General features: G+C 38.2%; 1 protein-coding gene across 7 annotated transcripts in view; it reads right to left on the bottom strand.

Moving 5' to 3' along the window:
• The window catches only part of LOC138488896 (sodium channel protein type 2 subunit alpha-like), a 1,049,646-nt gene that overhangs the window by 838,634 nt on the left and 197,736 nt on the right, over positions 1-13,276 (bottom strand). The window contains exon 4 of one of the 7 annotated variants that reach the window (XM_069616277.1): positions 10,844-10,889. The exons of the other annotated variants lie outside the window; for them this stretch is intronic. The gene's annotated coding sequence lies outside the window, so the exon portion shown is untranslated. The remainder of the gene's footprint in view (positions 1-10,843; positions 10,890-13,276) is intronic. 7 annotated transcript variants of the gene reach the window in all.

Genomic DNA, 13,276 nt, shown 5'->3' with positions numbered 1-13,276 from the left:
ACGTTTTAAATGAATTTAATCAAGTAAACCTAAGAATACAGGAGATAAAAAATCAATTGTATGCAGACAAAAAAAAGTGAGATCATTTTGACTAATTTAGAGAACAAGTGGAACCTCTGGGTCGGTCTAGAAGGAAAAAATGGCAGAGATTGTAAAAGACAGATAAGCCCTGAATGCGACAGAGAAAGGGCGACCCAAGATGATGTATTAATTATAGTTGAAGAAGATGATAATATTGAAATTGAAATATTGAAATTGACGATAACGTAAAAGATCCGTCACAGATAAATGAAGCAAACAGTGAACTGAACAAAACCAATAGTGAACTAGATAAAACCAATAGTATTCCATCGGAAGCACAAGATAAAATATAGGAAATGTTCCAACCACAGCGTAAATGTAAAAACAAGAAAAAGAGTGGTAAAAATAACAAGACTAAAAATCAGAGCAAACTGAAATGTAATAAACTGCAAGTAAAAACAAATCATAAAAGCATTAAATATACCTAACAATAATGGAAATAATAAAAAAAGAAAAACAGCTCAAAATAGACAGAGGTAGAAAGCCTAACAATGATGTGGAGGAAGAAGTGGACATGGAAGAGCTGAATGATTTAATGAACTTAAGCACATACCCAAAAACGACAGATACATTAGATGAAGATCGGGAAGCCTAGATAGAAAATCTGATGGACCTGATCAACCCAAATGCCCATGAATCAATTTCAAAATGTAGGCCAATGAAAGAAAAAAGGAGATATTGTGATTCCATGAAATAGGAAGAGAATGATTACACCAAACATGTACAAAAAACAAGGGAAGTTAAAATGGATTAATTAGTAAGCTTGGAAATTGAGTCTGGTTTAGAGGAAAGAATTAGGCCAAAGGCTCCATGTGTAGAAGACAGACTTGCGTAGTAATAAAATGTTTACCATGGTGATGACTGATAGGGAGAGCGATGAACCGTTCCCAAACAGAACCACCATATTAGCAGTGCTCAATAGCATAAGATCTTTAGAAGAAATACAATCTAGAAATTTGGAAACGTTAACCATAGTAAGGACTAGGGAAATGGATACCGAATGATATACGTGTCCTCTCCAGTGGTTAGCAAACTATTATGGGACGAAAAACATTGTATACGAGATAAAGGACTTGATATACAAATTCAAACCAGAAAAAGAGAATATAAACTGATAAAAAAGAAAACCAGATAAGAAACCCGATCTTCAAACCACTCACAATAAAATGTCAAGGTGATACAGACACATTGAGAAGAGAGGTTTATCAACAAGAGTCTATTGACACAACCCCAGTAAGAGCAACAGGCAAATGGAATTGGCTTATTAAAACCAATAAGGGAAATAAGGTAGAAAGAGGATCAATAGGTAATAAAATCTAGTGGACCAGATAAAATGAAAATTGCAATCTGGAACACTAGAGGGCATACCTACCTCAGACAAACTGGAAGCAGAAATATATTGCAGAATCACTACCTAATCCTGTTACAGGAAACATTGATGACGCAGTCCCCAATATTGCCCAACTACCAGATATGCTGGATCCCGGCAGTGAAAGGAAGTAAAGGCAGACCAAGTATGGGGCTTGTTGCTGCATTAAAAATAACCACTACAGACAAGTTGATTCTGTAAGTGATTTAAATCCGGCACACACCTAAATCAACGCCTAGCGTGTAATGCACATCTGTAATCCTTATTTTTGTCTAAAAGTTCTTTTATTCTTAACTATGTACCACTCATATCACGCCCCTCTCCTGGAACCCCCCGGTCACACTGAACCAGGAATCAGGCTGGTTTGCAAAGTTAAAATATGTATTTATGTATTCACAATTCAATCACACTATGTTTTAATTGGCACATCACCCCATTGGGGATTATTGTGTAAGACTAAATAGTCTCTTTAATACACAAGGAGTAATAGTGAGCAAAACAATTCAGCACAGAAATAATATTTTGTGTGTGTTCAGATCAAATAGCAGTGTTCCCCCTGCACACCCCTTAACCTCCCAATAGGCAATGTAAAGAGATAAAAGGAGAGCAGGTATTCAGGAATGGCAGAATTCAAACAAAATATCAATCCCAATTTCCCCCCAGCAACACAAGAGAAAAACAGAATTGATTGGCAAGCGGTCAGAATGATTTTAAAGTTATCTTGAGAATGGATTGGGTAAAAACGCTAAATATGGTTTAAATTGCTGAAATTGTTTAAGTTCTTACGGGAGCCGCTTTGGATAGTTGCACAACACTAGTAATGATTTGATACTAAGAAACAATGTGAAATCTTAAAATTAAGGCCGGAAGCAATCAAAAGCTGTTTTACACATGTCAGAATTTCCCTAAAATGAAATTTGCGGCAAACTTTTCAGTGCGCGATCACAGGAGAACCATATGGATTTAGGATGCGGTTTTAGATGTGAATTAAAGCCGTGCATGTTAGCTACAAGCCGAAGTTTAAATTTTGTTTCTAGCACAACCATTTAGGGAGTTATGGACGTTTTCCTAGAGGTCGTTTTTCGAGACAGGTGCAAGAATGGACAACAGGAATGCACTTTTAAAAGACAAATGGGATTTCTTACACTAGATTAGGACTATAGAAAAAGAGAATGCCACACATTAATTTCCACAGTTCCTGCCCAGGGAACCCTTCACGTGGTGGATACTCAATTTCTTTCTGGGATTCACTTTAGTTACTCACAACACTAATGACTTATGATTTTAGAACACAAATAAGAGAAACTCAGCGCAAGAAAAGTTCTGACAATTCAAAAATACTCCTAACAATATCAGGTTCTGAAGACAAGAGAGGATGGGTTTAAGATAGGGATTAACTATGGACAGTACATATGCTAGTGACACAGTTCTATCTATAGATACTCACTAGATATGTTTTGAAACAGAACCGTCAGGATTCTGGTCCGTTAAGATTTCTGGTCAGTGAATGGAATCTGGTTCTGGGACAGACATCTGGGCACATCGGATTGGACTGGGTCTGTTCACAGCATGGCACACGACTGGATCAGATCTGCAATGGCTCTGGTCACAGCATGGCACAGGACTGGATTGGATCTTTTGGTTCTGATGATAATTAGTTCAGCAGGCAAGCAGTACAGCATAGCCCGGCTGTCTTTTTTGTTTCTCCCCTTAGGTTTCTGGGGTTGGTTCTGGAAATTTAAGGCATAGCTGAAAATGGTTCAACTATATAATGGGCCTTTCTGCTTTGCCAAGTTTCTGGAGTCTGGAGCAAGTAAGATGGATAATTCTGCAGCAGGGTGCTCCACCAGCATTCATATCGTGGGGGAATCTGTCTGTCTTTTTGTGCTCTCTGCTGTCTCTATTTATGCTTATGATAAAGGGGGTGTGTGGGCTGGTTTTTCCTAAGCTCGCCCCTTTGACAGGGATTGGTCAAGGTCTCTTCTCTACCTTGATAGAAGAAAAAACAGGGTGTCACCTTTATGGTGTGGGTTTATGAGGCCGAGAGTCCACTCCTAGCCTCTTGAACATAAAATCTACTTTGGGTACAATACATATTTCCACATGTGCAACCTCTATAACAACCATATATACAGATTACATATTTTCTGAAGCAGATACTCCTCCAAACGCAGTCGCTGTGGGATCTTGTGTCTGCTTTTCACAGAATGTTGCCCTTTTCATCCGGAACACAATGTCCAATTTAGGAGCAAATTTCTACAAATGTGCGCGTTGAACATGGGCATACGTGTATAAAGTTTCATACTTCTATCAGAAATATAATTTTGTGCAATATCACATTTTCCGCCGTTTCTTCCCAGAACATGTCACAAAGTTCTGGCGCCTTTTCGCCCGTGCATCCAGAAATTACATTAACAATGCCGTTATTTCTATATTTTGCACAATTTTACATAGTAAGTTATCAATCTTTTTAAAATGTGTCTTTTGTCCTTGTTAAACAGCAAATGGTTGTTAAGCTCTACCACTTTGGTCTCTCCTTGGGACCCAGGAGCATCTCCTCCCTGTTTCTCCTGGGCAGAGGCCATTTACGAACCTTCACGCCTCACATTTCCTTTAGCTGGAGGATGTCCATTGTCTTATTCCCCCACCCTATAATCATCACTTAGGTGTGATTTCCTGCTGGAGAGGACTGGAGGGAGAGGCCTTGCCTCTGTGAGGAAAGCTGATATTCCAGTTTGGATGGCTTTTGGCCAGGCTTAAATTTAAATGTTAATTCTGTTGCATTTTCTTAGCTTAAAACAAACTTGTGATTTCAAACTAGCAGCTAGAACACTTATTCCACATTTTAGACCATGGGCTCAAACAATTACAACATAGGTTACTCTCAGGAACAGGCCACTTAGATTTCAAACATTTGATTTCAGTTTATACAGGTTTTAAAGTTTATCATGCAGGCTTCTGACAGCTGTCATTCAGGCGGCCGAGGATACTGCGCCCAGATTTTGACAGATTCCACAGGCAGGCAGCTTTTGCTGTGGATGTTTCTTTGATACTTTTAGCTTTCCAGAACATTGTAAATTCACAATGATTTCTTGAACTAAGTGAATTGTAATCCAGCAAGAATTTTGGATGTTTAAAGGTGTTTTGTACCGCCATTCTGCAGCTTCAGCAACCAAGAAAAAGGATTTAAAGCAAGGTTTTGGGGTTTCCTTTAGCAGAGCACTGCTTTTCCCTCTGTACTCCATTTTCACTTGTTGTGGAGCCCGGTGACATATTTCACGAGTGAGATCTCTGTTCGACCACTGACAACATGCATCGCAGATTGGGCAACCATCTTTTTGTGCTTTGCACAGCAGGATTTTCAGAGGTTTTGGCGCGCACAAAGGTTTTGCGGCCATTTTGATGTTTCTGGCACCATCAGAACACAGTGATGCCGCATGGCAGAGCAACAAGTGGGTTGAATCATTCCACAATTCAATGGGATAATCCGCACCCCGGAATACAGTTAGTGAAGTATGAAGTGGATAAGACAATACACTCATTGACACCTAACATCGCCATAATAAACACATACTGGAACCCGGCTAACAAAAGTGAAAAAGATTTCTTAAAATTAATTGCAAAAACGATGGAAAAAATAGAGATATTAATTGTAGGAGATCTAAATATAAAATGCATTGGGAATGATAACAAAACTAAATCAGATAAAGCGGAAAAATGGCTAAGACCGATGAAAGATAGAAATATGGTGATGGTAAATGGAAGTATAGAAGGGGATGTGCCTGCAAAAGCGACATGTAAAAATTCAAAATCCCAATCGATCTTCGACTATGCATTTGTATCTAAAGAACAAATGAAACTGATAACCAGATTAAAGCTACCACAATATACCGTTGATAACCTGTGTCGCCTCAGAAAATCAAGAAAAGAGTAGATACAACCAATTGTTGGGAGTAAATCAAGGCCTCAGCAGAATAAAGTGGACCGATAATAAATTAGATAAACTAATGGAAAAATGTGTACTAAACGAACAAGGAGACTATGTCAATGAAATTCAATACTTACAAAATAAAAGAAAATGAAAACAGACAAGACAGAAAAATCTTGCCTAAAGTCTTTGACACCATTATTAAAGAGAAAAGAAGAGCAATTAGAAAGATCACGAATAAAACAAATACAGAGTATAAGAGAAAAAAACAAAAATCATGACAAGGTACAAACATTTCATAAAAGCTTACAAAAATCAAAAGATACACGATGAAAATGAAAAAATGCTAAGAATCCTTGCAACAAAATCAAGTGCCCGAATTTGGCAGCTAATGAAGGAAGGGGCTGAAATTGACAGAATGCCACATACATAGAATAGTATTGGAGAAGAAAAATGGGTTGAATATTTTACTAAACTATTTCAATGTAGTGAGGGAGATTAAAAAATACCAACAATTCCCATTGAAGAAAAGGCCTCAATTAAAATTGATATAGTTGATCAAAATAGCCATTCAAAAACTGAGCCCCTCGAGGGCCCCTGCCCCCGATGGAGTCTCTAATGCTCAAATAAAAAAACATCCAGAAAAGTGGAGCCTGATATTGTTCCTCATCTTTGAGCAAATTAGGAAGACATGAATAATTCCAGAATCCTCGAAGCAATCTATAATATTCCCTGTCTTCAAAAAAGGTGATAGGTTGAATCCAGTGAACTACAGGCCTTTAGCCCTTTTAGATATGGCAGGCAAAATGTATGCCAGGCGCTCAATAAATGGCTGGAAGAAAATGATTTAAGAGACCACAAACAAGCTAGGTTCATAGCGGAAGTTGGAACTACTGCAAACATCTTGATCATGAATGCCTTGAGAAAACAAGCGATGAAAGCAAAGAGACCTATATATTCATTGATTATAAACAGGCCTTCAATACTGTTTCTCGTAATAAGCTGTGGGACAAGCTGCAAACGGCAGGCTGACTGGAATACATCGTAGAATTAATAAAACAATTCTACACAGACACTTCAATAACATTGAAATTAAACAGAGAAGGTCAACTCATGAGATCCATAAAACTGAATCATGGTCTGAAGCAAGGTTGCTTGTTTGCATGGACTTTGTTCAATTATTGAATTTCTGAGAAAGTCTGAATCAAGTAAGAGCTTTCCCATCGAAAATAAACCAAACTGAAATTAGACATTTGCTATATGCAGATCTAATAATAACAGACCAAACACAGATAGGTCTATGTAGATCCTTGAGCGCATTGGAGGAGCATGCTAAGAACAATAATTTAAAGGTGAACCCAGACAAACCAAATACAATGATAACGGAAGCCTCCAGAATTGCAGCGAAAAAGCTAAATGGTCAGTGGAAAATAGAGGGGAAACAAATCAAGGTGGTAGATAAGCTTAAATACTTAGGCATAAACATGAACACAAGCAAGGCAGATACACCTTATAAAGAAGAAATAAAATATAAAATGAACATGATGATAGCCCAAGCTAAAATGATTCGCTCAAAATATGGAAAATGTTCAGATGTGCCGATCATTACATATTACAACCAGAAGATAATCCCTACAATAACTTATGGAGCAGCAAGCAAGACCTCACAAGATCAACCTAAATGGCCTGCAATAGAGGGAAAGTTCTGGAGGAAATTATTACAACTATCTAAAAGCTTCCCCATGCCTATCATTAGGCGAGAATTAGGGTTAAAATCCCTAGAAGCTGTGGTTGAATGGAACAAAATAATGTTGTATGGCAAATGTAAGAACAAAGAGAAATATAATAATAGTCATAAATATTATAGCGCAAGCACTCGAGGATGAGGGAAAGGATATGTTAAGCGAGTGGAAAGAGATTGTAACGAGATAATGAAGAAGGCCGATATCAGTCTGGATATCTTAGAATGTAACCCGAATAGGGCTAAATGGAAGCTGTGGGATTGTGATTGGATAAACACACCAGAACAATGTGAAGGATATCAGGTATTTAAAAAGGGGGATTTTGGACGGAAAAAAATAAATGAAATACCTAATTATTGCCGGAAACACCCAGATATAGAATATCAAAACAAGGTTATGAGGTCAAGATTTGATTTATGGCCTACTAAAATGAGGTGTGCGGCATGGTATAAGAGTCAAACAGTGGATAGGAATTGTAGATTTTCGAAAAAAGTCTAGAGATGCTTCAACACATAATAATTGATTAGGTAATGTGAGAAAGGAATACTTTTAGAGTCATTTTAAAGAATATAGAGAATTGAATAAAGAGATTATGTGGACAAAAATGCAGAGTATGCAAAGGATTTCCCTAAACCTGGCAATAATAAGATATTTAGACAAACTCGATCTTGGTGAGTACCAACGAACGAATGATGAAGTAAATCACATAGACAAGCTAAGGTAAAAGGCTGATATGATCTAACAACTAAACAAGCCATGGAACTAAGATCAAGGAAATGCTTTGCCCTCTCAAATATTATAATACATTCAACATATATGATTTTTTTTGTGCATAATAGAAATGCACATTTTAAACATATTTATTGATATTGTAATGTAATGTAATAACTATTGCAATTTTATGACTGTAATTTGTTTTTTTATCAGAGCTGAACTTGGAAAGTTGATTTTCAACTAAATCAAATAAAGAAACAGCAACAAAAAACTAGATTCAATAGCAACTGGTGTCAGCTATTACAGTCAGCATCTTCCAGTCCTGCCTTTTCAGCTAAGAAAACATTGCTTGTTCGTACTTGTAGTCCCACTTTCTCCATTACATGTATTGGCCAACTAATCTCAGTCTGCAAAGTGCTGTTGGATAAAAAGCCAGACTGGAGGAAGAAGGTCTTCCTCCAAGGACAAGCTGCCAGATATGATAATGCATGTTTAGCAGCAGTGTAACACTGAAACAAACAAACAAATCATATAATCACAACATGAGGATAGCTGTCTTTGCGCATTTGATTTTTATAGAATGTGTTAAATGTAAACAAAAACATGACACCTTGCGAGTATAACATTATGGGCTTTCATTTAAAAAACAAATGTATTCTTATATAACTTCAGTAAAATATATACGAAATAAGCCTCTGACACCATTGATTTATTAATCGAAAGCCCTGGACTGAAAAACTGTGGGCCTGTTTACAATGGATCACCTAGACACTTCATGCCCTTAACTTCCCAAACAGAGGATATCTGGCGGCATTAATATACGACAAGCCATTCACTTCTCATCAGCTCTTTAGCTAATCAACTCATTTTCACATGTCAAATCTCTTAAACCCAGGTATCAGCATAAGCCTATTAGGGCAATTCCCAAAGCTAGCTTTGTGTGTAAGGAACTGAAGCTTGCACTAAGTCCCTTCACCAAATGTGGCCACTATTGTCTACTGAAAGTTGTTAAGCATGCTCAAGAAATACAAGGTTGGCTTTTGGTGGAATCCTTCCAAATTCTAATTGTAACTGAAACTTGGTTGTAGGAGGATTCCACTCCAGTAATGCATACGCTTATTCCTAGGTTTCTCCGTTCAGTAAATTCTAGGATTGGAAGAGTGTTGAAAGTAACATTTAATCTGACCTTTTAGTTCAACACGTCATGCCTCTTGAATATCTAGTTTTAAATATTCAGAGATTTTTGTATTCACAGCGCTCTCGAAAAATGTTATGCACATTTTCTCTGCATTTTTCAAGTCCTTGTCTAAAGCTTTTTAACACACCTGAGCCAGTACATTTTTGCTCATTTTAATGTTCATATAGACATTGCAGAAAACAAAGTAGGACTGGCTTTTTTTAGAACTATTAGAGTAATTATGTTTTACTCCTCAACTAAGCGGTTAAACCTAAGCTATTGGGCCATAAATTGGACTTGGTTCTAGGCAGAGATGTCACTATTCTCTATAAAGTTTGCAGGGCTGCAAGGTTGTCAGAAATCTGTTTTCACCAGCACCACAGACTTTTTTCCAACCGAAGCTCCACAGCCTTTTATGAATAAAAGCTATTGTTTATATTCACCCAAATTCTTGCAAGATACCTGTGGTAAGCAAATTGTGCTTCCCAAGAGAGCGAATCCGGCATTCGTTTCAAATCCCTGCTCGAGGCCATCTCAGATACCATAGATCAGATCTGTCCTTTTGGAAAATCTAACAAGCCGAATAATCAATAAGTAGTTTACACCATATTTATCCACGGTGAATGAAACAACCTGATATTTTTTGCATGGACCTTGGACAGTTTATTTGTTTGAAAATAAGAACTTTAGGAATAGGATACAAAATAACAAATTAGCAGGCAGGCCACAAAGCAAAACTCCACCAAATCAGACAAGGAGAATATCAGTATTGATCATTTTACACTTCTTGGTACTAGCAATCTTTGCAGGCCGATTAATAACTTCAGTAACTCTGTCACCACTGGATCCATATTCAATAAAAACATTTAAACTGCCTGCCCACCATTCTAGAGGCTTTGTTGAATGCTATTAATTAATCTTTAGATGCAGGGATCTGCCCTGGGAGTTGCAAAAAGGGTGTGATCACGCTGTTCCTAAAAACAAAAAACTGGAGTATCCAAGGTTGGTTGACATTTATAGGCACATATTCCAACAATGGTTTGTAGTACGGATATTGAAGAAAACGCTAAGCTATAATATCATCTGGAAAATCAAGCCCAGTTGCATGATTTGCAATCTGCATTAGTCACAAAGAGGTACAGCAACAGTATGTATCAGTCATATTTGATACTGTAGATCATAGGTTACTCCTTGACTGATGCTCCACCAAGTTTGGGGTCATGGAGGTCTTAGCGGTTGCGATTTCAGGAATATTGGTCAGGTGACATAGAACTTGCCTGACCATAGTAGTGGGACATGTCAGGTACAATGCTCGGGTATGAGTCTGTTTTCTCCCAGAGCGGGCTGTCCGTGTGAAAGTGTTTGTGAAGGGAAAGGGTGGGGAATAGAGTTATTAAATAATCTACCAAATTGGATGGGGTAAAGATGTTACAGGGAGAAATATACCACGTCTTGCCATCAGGTGTCCCACTCTCACTCCCCAAAGACCACTCACCCAGGTGATCCTCCTTCTGGTTTCTCACATACTATTCCCCTATGGGATGTAGCCGCACCTGTTTCACAGAGAAACTGGGAAAGGATATCGACGTTCCCCTGGGCTTTACCTTTTCAGTGTTCTACACTGAAACAGTATGGTTGCAGGTCTAAGAACCATCGCATGACTTGAGGGTTAGAGTTCTTTCGTTGACTTATCAATACTAAAAGGTGAGTGGTTGGTGACCAGTGTAAACTTCCTTCCTAGAAGATGAGCCTTACTAAACGCAAGTATATATATATATATAGTCCCCAGTCCCTGTTGTCTTTGAGTACTTCAAGATTCAGTACAAACTTACTTCATAGGTTGTGTGTATCTTCAGGGATATCACGCTGGGTAATCACCTAAAAAAACCATGGCAGTATTATAACATACATGAGATGTGGTGTAATACATAAATAGATCAAACTACAACATGAAAAAGTGCCACAATACATAAACAGATCAACGAAAAATATACATTAAGATTCAATTAAATACAAGAAAAGAAAAGGTGGGAATAATCAATTAGTTCAAACATTTGATATATGTATATTCTGAATTAACAATGAAAACAATAAAAGAATTAAAGAAAATTCAGTCATTTCTTAGCTATAACTCATAAGTAGCTTGATCTGAACATCAATCAATGCATTAAATCCTATTTGGTAAATGTCAGCAATTTACAGGTTTCAAAAATAAATTAATAATTGTTGTGAGTAGCACAACAGACAAATCTATTGTGAAATTCCTTTCAACTTAAGCTTTTGAGACAATTTATCACAGGTCTGCCAAAATTCAGTAATTTCTTCTCTATAACTCATAAGTAGTTTGATCTGAACATCAATCAATGCACTAAATCCTATTTGGTAAATGTCAGCAATTTACAGGTTTCAAAAATAAATGGATAATCGTTGACAGAAGCACAAAAGAAAATTATTTTGTGAAATTCCGTTCAACCTAAGCTTTTGAGAGAACTTATCACAGGTCTGCCTGCGTGGATGTGTTCATCCTTGCTGCATTAATGAACCGCTGTTGTGATATAGGTATTCAACTTAACGTTTCGACGGGAGCCAGCAAGTTGGCAATGAATATAGCCTTTCTCAGGGCAAGTAGGAGCACCCTAGGGGGAAGCAGACAAACGGGGAATATATTAACGTGAATGAAATCTGCCCGGTGTACCTAAAATATTTACCTCTGCCTGGTGTTGGACATCTCCCCAGGTGAGACTTACCCTTAAAGTGAAGGGTGTAGGAGTTCAAGAAGTTACATCTTTATTGGGTGGTTGCTACACAGTCCGAGTCAGGCCTTCCTTTGTGAGGTGAAACGTTCTGTGGGGATGGCATATGAATTTTAGTAAAAATAACGGAATCTATTTGTTTGAGACTCTGACCTGAATGCTCAAAGAACATAAATGAACAAAAAGGGTAGAGGACAAAGAAAATACATGTTGCCAAACCTGTACATTAGAAGCAGCCATGAATTTGAGCAAAGCAGGTAAATAGACGTACCTGGTGTGGTAATTCTGCACAGCCTGCATGCGGTTTTTCTATGGCTGAAGTCCTGTGGTTTGATGCGTGAGTTCTACTGAGTGCGTGGATCGAGATCCTTTAGGTGTCTAGAATGTCTGCGAGCTGGGGGTAGCAAAGTGAAAAAGAAGAAGAAAGCCAATCTAGCATAAGTAATGGCTCTTAATATCGGAGGCCTAATGAATGCCTTCATAGACCACCCGTATGCCGGCATACCTTGGATTCATGTTAGGAGCTTCGTAGTGCAGCTGGCGTGTGTGTGTGGCTGGTGCGCCGGATCTGTACACTATTGTTGTTGCAAATGTTAATAGGGTAACTGAAGGGACTAGTCTGATAGGGCATGTTGATGACGGCAGCACGTGTGACAAGTGGATGCGCCTGCTAGTGTATGCGTGTCATCATGATAACCTCAGTTTGTATGCCATAATGATGTCCCAAGTAATGGCTGGTACTGAGATTCATGAACTGGATACTAATAATGATAATGATGAAGCGTAACACTGTTGTGTGAGCCTATTAGAATACTCAGTCCTATCTCCGGTTGCACTAAACCAATATTACGAACCTCGGTAGAGTTTGGTGGAAACCAGCATGTGCAAAAAGTATGTTTGAGATGTGATCTCTATATGCCGACTGCTGTTGGAGTGTTGCTATTTATGAAGCTTGATCAGTGCTGACCAATGCAGATCCGAAATAAGCAGGATTGGTTGTGAGGTGTAATTATTATCTGCACATGATGCAGAGGTTTGGGATAGACCATAAATTGGCTATGTGAGAAGTGTTGCTGCAGTGGTTGGGCTTGTATGCCTAAAGGGGACATGGAAGCAAATCAGTGAGATCATGGTAGGGGATGAAATTCTTCATTTACGCCACGTTGGTGGGTATCCAGTCTATGGATTCACTGGGCTTCTTTGAATAAAAGACTTCTCGTATTTGGTGATTCTTTTACTGTGCCCAACACTCACCTACTGATATCAATGTAGTGGTTGACTATTGGTGCCGTGAGGTTTTTACACGGGATCTTCGACCTGTGTTAGGAGATTCCGATGTGGACTGGCCTAATAATTTGGCCCACATATCTGAGTCCACATGGGCTCCCAACACAGTATCCTCCTTGTTTGGTTTTACAATTAGTCAAATTGGACAAAGTCCAGATTCATGTTGAATTTTGAGATCAAGAAAATGAACCTCAAATTACTTTATTCCATAGTAAATTGGATATT

Source organism: Ambystoma mexicanum, chromosome 9 (genome assembly GCF_040938575.1).
Source record: "Ambystoma mexicanum isolate Mex_15411 chromosome 9, UKY_AmexF1_1, whole genome shotgun sequence".
NCBI lineage: Eukaryota > Metazoa > Chordata > Amphibia > Caudata > Ambystomatidae > Ambystoma > Ambystoma mexicanum.
This window is presented reverse-complemented; position numbering and strand designations above follow the sequence as displayed.